Raw genomic sequence first — 8,678 nt, forward strand, 5'->3', positions numbered from 1 at the left:
GGCTTATTAGATACATACAGAACACTAATCCCAACACAGCAGAATATGCATTCTTCTCAAGTGTACATAGAATATTCTTCAGGATTGATCACATATTAGGTCAGAAAAAAAGGCTCAGTAAATTCAAGAAGACTGAAATTATATCAAGCATCTTTTCTGATCACAATGATTTGAAGCTGGAAATCAATTACGAGAAGAAAACTGGAAAGACTACAAATAGAGGAGGATATTAAACTATTTACTGAAAACTCTAAGTCCTGGAAGAAATCAGGGGAGAAATAAAAAATACAGAGACAAACGAAAAAAGATATACAAAAAATCAATGGAATATACAAAAATGGTTCTAAGAGGGAAGTTTATAGCAATAAAGGCTTACCTCGAGGAGGAAGAGAAATCTCAATTTAACTCTACCACTAAGGAACTAGGAAAAGTACAACACACAAATCCCAAAGTTAGTAGAAGGAAGGAAATAATAAAGATCTGAGTGGATATACATTAAATAGACACTAAAAAGACAATAGAAAAGATGAATGAAAATAAGAGCTGGCTCTTCAAAAAGATAAACAAAATTGTCAAATATTTAGCTAGACTCATCAAGAAAAAAAACGGGCTCAAAAGAAGTCAGAAATGAGAAGGTACAACTGATAACAACAGAAATACAAAGAATCATAAGAGACAATTATACCAACAACATTAGACAGCCTAGAAGATAAATTCATAGAAATGTACAATCTTTCAAGACTTAAATATGATGAAATAGAAAATCTGAGTAGATAAATTACCAGTAGGGAGAGTGAATCTTATTCAAAACCTCCCAACAAACATCAGAAGTAGATGGCTTCACTGGTGAATTTCACCAAACATTCAAAGGTTTAATACCTATTCTCAGACAATTTCCAAAAACTGGGGAGAAGGGAATGCATCCAAACTCATTTTATCAGCCCATATTACTCTGATACCAAAACCAGGTAAAGACCAGAAAAAAAAAAATAATAAAGCAAAGCAGGAAGGAAAGAAGGAAAGAGAAAAAGAAACAAAAAGAATTACAGGTCATCTATTTATGATTAAAAAAAAAACACCTCTCAACAAAGTGATTATATGGGGAACATACTTCAACATAATAAAGGCCATATATGATAAAACCACAGCTGGAAGCTTTCCCTAAGATCAGGAATAAGACAAGGATATCTACTGTTCTCACTTTTATTCAACATAGTATTGGAAGTCCTACTAGACACAAAATTAGGCAAGAAAAACGGTATACAAATTAGAAAGGGAGAATTAAAAGTGCCCCTATTTGCAGATGACATGATACCATAAAAATCCCTAGAGATTCCACCAAAAAAAAATTGTTAGAACTAATAAATGAATTCATTAAAGTTGCCGGATACGAAATTAATATACAGAAATCTGTTGTTTCTATACAGTAGTTACAAGCTATCAAAAATAAATCAAGAAAAAAATCTCATTTACAACTGCATCAAAACCAGTAAGAATACCTAGGAAACTTTAACCAAGGAGGTAAAAGATCTGTACATGGTAAACCAATAAAAGAAGTTGAAGAAGACACAAATGAATGGAAAGATCGTCCATACTCATGAACTGGAAGAATTAATACTGTTAAAATGTCCATATAATCCAAAGCAATCTACAGATTCAATATAATTCCTATCAAAATTCCAATGGCATTTTTAATAGAACATTTTAACTATCCTCTTAAAGACATAACTTTAAGATTTGTATGGAATCTCGAAAGATGAATGGGTAAAGAAGATGTGGTTTATGTATACAATGGAATATTACTCAGCCATTAGAAACGACAAATACCCACCATTTGCTTCAACATGGATGGAACTGGAGGGTATTATGCTGAGTGAAGTAAGTCAATCGGAGAAGGACAAACAGTGTATGTTCTCATTCATTTGGGGAATATAAATAATAGTGAAAGGGAATATAAAGGAAGGGAGAAGAAATGTGTGGGAAATATCAGGAAGGAAGACAGAACATAAAGACTCCTAACTCTGGGAAATGAACTAGGGGTGGTGGAATGGGAGGAGGGTGGGGGGTGGGGGTGAATGGGTGACGAGCACTGAGGGGGACACTTGACGGGATGAGCACTGGGTGTTATTCTGTATATTGGTAAATTGAACACCAATAAAAATTATTAAAAAAAAGTTATTAACCTGGAAAAAAAAAGATTTGTATGGAATCACAAAAGACCCCACATAGAAAACCATCTTGATAAAGAAAAACAAAGCCAGAGGTATCATGTTCCCTGATTTTAAGGCTATCTTACAAAACCATAGTAATCAAAACAATTTGGTATTGGTATATAAACAGAAGCATGATACAGAATAGTGAGCCCAGAAATAAACCCATGCATATATGGTGAATTAATTTATGAGAAAGGAACAAGAATATATAAGGGGCAAGGACAGTCTCTTCAATAAGTGGTTCTGGGAAAAGAAAACATTTATATGCAGAAGAATTGAACTGGACCACTATCTTAAAATATATACAGAAATCCACTCAAAATGGGCTAAAAACTTGAATATAAGACCTGAAACCATAAAACTCTTAGAAGAAAACACAGGCTTATAAGCTCCTTAACATTGGTTTTAGCAGAAAAAAATTTTTTGATCTGATTCTAAAGGCAAGGGAAACAAAAGTGAAAATAAATGGTACAACATCAAACCAAAGAGCTTCTACACATTGAGGGAGCCATCAACAAAATGAAAAGGCTGTTGAATGGGAGGAGGTATTTGCAAATTATATATCTAATAAGGGGCTATTATCCAAAATCTATAAAGAACTCCTACAACTCAAAAACAAAAAAACAAGTAATCAGATTAAAACAGGCAGAGGAGCTGAGTAGACATTTTTCTTAAAAAAAAAAAAAAAGTACAGATGGCCAAACACATGAAAAAATGCTTAACATCACTAATAAACAGGGAAATGCAGGTACATGACAATGAGGTATCACCTTACTCCTGTCAGACTGGCTACTGTATATATAGAAAAGAAAAGTATTGATGAAGATGTGGAGAAAAGGGAATACTTGTGTACTGTTGGTGGGAATGTAAATTGTTGCACTGTAAAAAACAATATAGAAGTTCCTCAAAAAAACTAAAAATAGAGCTACCAAGCAATCCACCTATTCTACTTCTGGGTATCTACCCAAAGACAATGATGAAAACATGAATTCAAAAAGACATATATATGCCTGTGTTCATTGCAGCATCATTTACAATAGCTAAGATATGAAAACAACCTAAGTGTCCATTAATGGATGGATGAATGAGTGAGTGAAGTGTGTGTGTCTACACACACACACACACACACACACACACACACACAATATTAATTATCATTTAAAATGAATTTTTACCATTTGGTACAATATGAATGGACCTTGAGGGGCTTCATTCACTTTTTTGCTTTATTTACATTGACATCACATTGATATTCTTTGCCATCATCACATGCAGGAAGTTGTAATGATTTTGACTTCAACCCCATGATTTCCAGAATATTATTTGAAGAATTTTGGCTTGATGTTAGTTCCAGGTAACTAATATCCATCATAGGTACAGGTTGAGAAATTTGATGTTACTTCTAATTTGCCAAAAAAAGCCAGTGGCCTGGCTAGTAATATATTCTATAGAGTATACTCAGGTAAGTCAGTAATCTGTCAGCAAACATTATAAAATGCATAAATTTAATGTAGTATTAACTGAGAAATATGCAAGGAGCCTAAATTGTTATTTGCTATGAGTGCAAATAAAAACACATAATCTTAATAGGGGAGAGGATGAAAGTTAATATCCAACAGAATTTTCTCTGTGTGGTATACATGGTCTATAAAGTTAGGCTCCACTATTAATGATTTGACCAAAGGTTTGTTTCTTTTTTTTTTTTTTTAAGATTTTGTTTATTTATGAGAGGGAGAGAGAGAATCTCAGGTAGACTCTGCACTGAGCACAGAGCCCTACTTAGAGCTTCATCTCACAACCCTGAGATTATGACCTGAGCTGAAACCAAAAGTTGGAAGCTTAACTGACTGAGCCACCCAGGCATCTCTGACCAAAGCATTCTGCTTATGGTAGTGGCAGATTAGGAAATCTGAGTCAGCTTTCACATAGGAAACCTAAACTATCTAGAAGAGTATTTTTTTTTTCAAACCAAACCAAATCCACCTGCTTGAAGGCATAAAAGAGCTCACAAGGTAGTAGAGTCTAGGAGAGATGAGTATTCAGAGAAGTCCAACATTTGGTATCACTTTGCCTCTGGAGTTAGTTATTGATTCCAGAAACCAAGCCACATTACATCTGCAGCATTTTATTTGTTGAGGCAGTCCAAAGATCTAACCAGTTGCAAGTGCAAGAGAACTAGACTTCATCTTTTGCTGGAGGAGTGGCAAGATACTAGAAGAGCATGCAGAATGAAAATATTGCTCATCCATTTCTGGAAAATATCAACCTGTTATAGGAGGTAAATAGAGTTTAAGTGGTCAGAGTCTTTGCACTGATAAAGGCAATCGTACCCATTAACATTGGCCCTTGAAAAATCAAGGATGCGAGTTGTAATTACTAAGGTAACCACTGTAAGAATAGCTTAAGACGGGTGTATCACTACACAGCTAATAGACGGTGATACGGAATACCAAAGGCAGACAAAAAAAGATAAAGCAAACATAGAATGTGTGATTCAATTAAAAAAATCTATGGTAAAATGGTCATTTTAAATCTAAATACACCAACAAGAAAAACTATCGATCTGTATTTAAAAAGATAACCACCAAATTTGACTAATTTACTGATGCTAAGACAGGTCATGGTTTGTGCTTTGCAATCTGGCCTCCTTCCTTTTCTCACAGTTTATTAAATAAGAATAGAGTCAAATTAGAAAATATTTACTGAGTACTATAAACAACATACTTGGGCAGAGTGGAAATGTAAAAATGAGTAAAATGGGCTTTTTGTCTTTAAGAATATTAAAGCTTTAAGATGTTAAATTATGAAAAGATTAATGTTAAAATTTAAAATTGTATTTTAGAATAACTAAAGAACTTGCATATCATGTCAAAAGAAATGGGAGATAGTTCAAAATGGGACAATTTTAGATGAGTGTGGATTTTACTGAGTCCATGGATAATATTTAGTGAAAGTTGCTAGGATATGATGTTCTGGTTGGGTAAAATAGTGAGAGCAAAGTGCAAATGGAAAATATATAAGACATGTTTGGAGGTTAGCAAGTAAACCAACTGTGTCTACAAAAGTCATTTGGGGAACGCTAAGGAGATGAGAATCCCCTGAAAGATACGGGACAGATTTTGGAAATCTTGTTAAGTCTAAGTAGTTGCAGCTTTCTCCAACAGTATTGTGGCATTAGTTCAGATGTTAAGAAAGATGGTAACCTACTTGTAGTGGTGTTTTAAGAAATTAATTTGGGAAGGAGTGTGTAAAATTCAGGGAGGTCGTTTAGAAGAGCTCCCAGTCATCTTGTTACAGTAAAATAAGGTCTGGAATAAGTGTTACAGTTTTGGTTGCACATTTCACAGACATATCAATGTAGAGATGAATGAATGAACAGTACTACTGACATACCAAAAAGGGGAAGAGTTACAGGACTCTTTCAGAGATACTTATCTGTGTGTCTTCTTTGATACATGCAACGTTTTCTCTGTCAGGTAGATATAAATTGGAGCAGGCTTCAATGGTCCTATGATATTCATAAAGAGTAGTAATTCAGTTAAATGGAGTCACTAGTACTCTTCCTTCCATTTGTCATTTGTATTCTTGTATCATTGAAATGGATCAACTTACAGTGATTGAGAAAGAATCCGTGAACTACATAGCAGTGATGTCCACAATAGCCAAACTGGAAGGAGCCATGATGTCCATTGACAAATGAATGGATAAAGAAGGTCTATGTATATACAGTGGAATATTACTCAGCCATCAGAGAGAATGAATACCTAACATTTACATCAACATGTATGGAACTGGAGGGTATTATGCTGAGTGAAATAGGTCAATCAGAGAAAGACAATTATCATATGGTTTCCCTCATATGTGGAATATAAGAAATAGTGCAAGGGACCAAAAGGGAAAGGAGGGAAACTAATTGGGGAGAAATCAGAGAGGAAGACAAGCCATGAGAGACTCCTAATTCTGGGAAACAAACAGTTGCTGAAAGGGAGGTGGGTAGGGGGATGTGGTAACTAGGTGACGAGTGTTAAGGAGGGCATGTGATGTGATGAGCACTGAGTTTTATGCTATTATGTTGGCAAATTGAATTTAAATTAAAAAAAAAAGGAATCCATGAGCTAGTGCCCTCACCACAATGATAGTCAACCTTTGGACAGAGAATGTCATTCCTTCCCTGAGTTAAACATACCTAGAAACTCTTGGTCCCTTGAACATCTTGATAAAAATTGATGAAACTTTGGAATCTTCTTCCAGCAGTAATTTTCAACTATCACAGTCTCTACTAGTAAAAAGGACATTTATTTCTTGATGATTTATAGTATCTCTAGGCTCCAGAATGATCATTTACAATAGATCTCTGTGAAATACACAGTCATAGAATTTATTGCATAGTTAATGCTTTTCATCAATCTTACCTTTCAAATTGTTAGTCTCCATTAAGAAACATTTTAATGATAAACAGTAAAACATGCCATCCTACCTATTAGTTATCTTCTTTCTATGTACTAAATGTTAAGGTGTTGATCATCATTTACACAACGATTATATTTCATTATAGTTACTACCCTGTATTCAGCTCAATGTCAGACTGCCCACTGGACGCATTATACAAGTCAATAATTGAATATAGTTACACATATTTTTGGTTTTAAAATGAAAGTAATGCCAGTAGAGAACATGCAACCCACTTCAACTTATTGAGGGTTTTCCACTATAGGAAATTCTATTTAGAAATGCCATAAAGAGCATGAGTTTGGAGTAGTGCAGTTAGATGTTAGCAATTGTGTGGCCTCACTCATGTTGTTGTACTTACTTACTATGAGATAGGCATTGTGCAGGGCTTTCGGAATGGAGCACAAAGAAGATAGAACTTGGGTTTAAGGTGATTAGAGTTTCATGAAAGTGGAGGTAGGGCAGGAAAAATATCAGAAAGCTGTTGAAATTAAACCAGTTTACATATATCCAGTGCACAGGCAAGTGCCTGGTAACATAGACAAGGCTGGAAATATAGGTTCTCCCTTTCCAAATGTTCCCCTATTTGGCTTCCCTATGGCAGATCTGACACTGTACAGTGATATCTTGATACAATACCAAATTGGATTGGTGACCAGAGTTTGGCTGAACATAACATCTTATTTTGGTAAAGGTGGGAGTTTAAACTGTTCTATCTATGCATCTTCCTTAATGTACAACTTGGCTTTCACTGAAGAAAAGCAGTTTTTCAAATCAATAAAATTTCCCATGCTTATTTGAATTTAACAAATTATCTCTCTCTTTTTAAATGTAACTCAAGGGAATGAGGAATAAGGCATTGTTGAGATGTATTATTAGCAGGCATAGTTTTTTAGAATTTCTGTACAATGACACAAGCTGTTTGTAATACTCAAAGGACCCTACTTTTCTAGTAAGTAGGAAGTAAACTGCTCATTTTTAGACCTTACTTAAATATTTCAAGCTATTATGGTCTGTTAAGATTCATCTTGAAATACTCTAAATGAGAACCAAATCAGCAAATCAGTGATCAAGGAATTGGATGCCTACAGTAGCATATGGTATTCTATTAAAAGACAAAAACTATTTTTTCCAAGGGATTTACTATAATTTAATCTTATGAATTATTCTTTGAATTCGAATTTCTGTCTCTGGTAAGGCATATTCTTTGAATAGATTTTACATGGCGATGATGACTTTCTGCTCATCCAGCTACTTACTTATCTGGCAGTTGGACTTAAGTGTGCCTGGGCTCAAAAGGAGCTAGACATACAGAAATACAAAGTATTTGGGATGCCTTGGGTGGCTTAGCCGGTTAAGTGTCCAACTCTTGTACAGCTCAGGTCATGATCTTAGCATCATGAGATTGAGCCCTGTATTGGGCTTCACACTGAGTGAGTAGCCTGCTTAAGATTCTCCCACTCTTCCCTCTGCCCATCCCCACTCTCACTTGCACTCTCTCTAAAAAATAAACCAAACAAAGTGTTTAAAAATGCAGTTTGTGGTAAATAGAGTTCATTTAGTCAGCATCCAAGAAAGCATGAAATAATTGAAAGTGCTTATTTACTTTTTATCTACCATATATACTTAAAAAACCTTCCTTTTTGAACATTTTACCTTTTAAATGCATGATAATTGAACACAATTGTATGGAATATCGTGAAAGTCACTTATTAGCAACATCTTAAGGACTGAACTTCTGGAATCTTCATAACAGCAAGGAAAAAGTAGTGAGGAATGGGATTGCCTGCCTTTTTGTGCTGAGCATTTGGTTTCTTTCTCCAGGAGAGTTTTTCCAGAAGCTACAATTTTTAAAATTCCCCTAGTATACAAACCAGAACTATTTTACTGGAAATTCTGGCAGGTCTTTCCTTAACCAAATGCTCATTTCCACCATGATGGGATAAAATAGCTCCCTTTTCCCCTAGCAAAAACAAAAAACAAAACAAAACAAAAGTTTGACTTGAATCTCCTCAT

This window comes from Vulpes vulpes, chromosome 12 (genome assembly GCF_048418805.1).
Source record: "Vulpes vulpes isolate BD-2025 chromosome 12, VulVul3, whole genome shotgun sequence".
NCBI classification, from domain to species: domain Eukaryota; kingdom Metazoa; phylum Chordata; class Mammalia; order Carnivora; family Canidae; genus Vulpes; species Vulpes vulpes.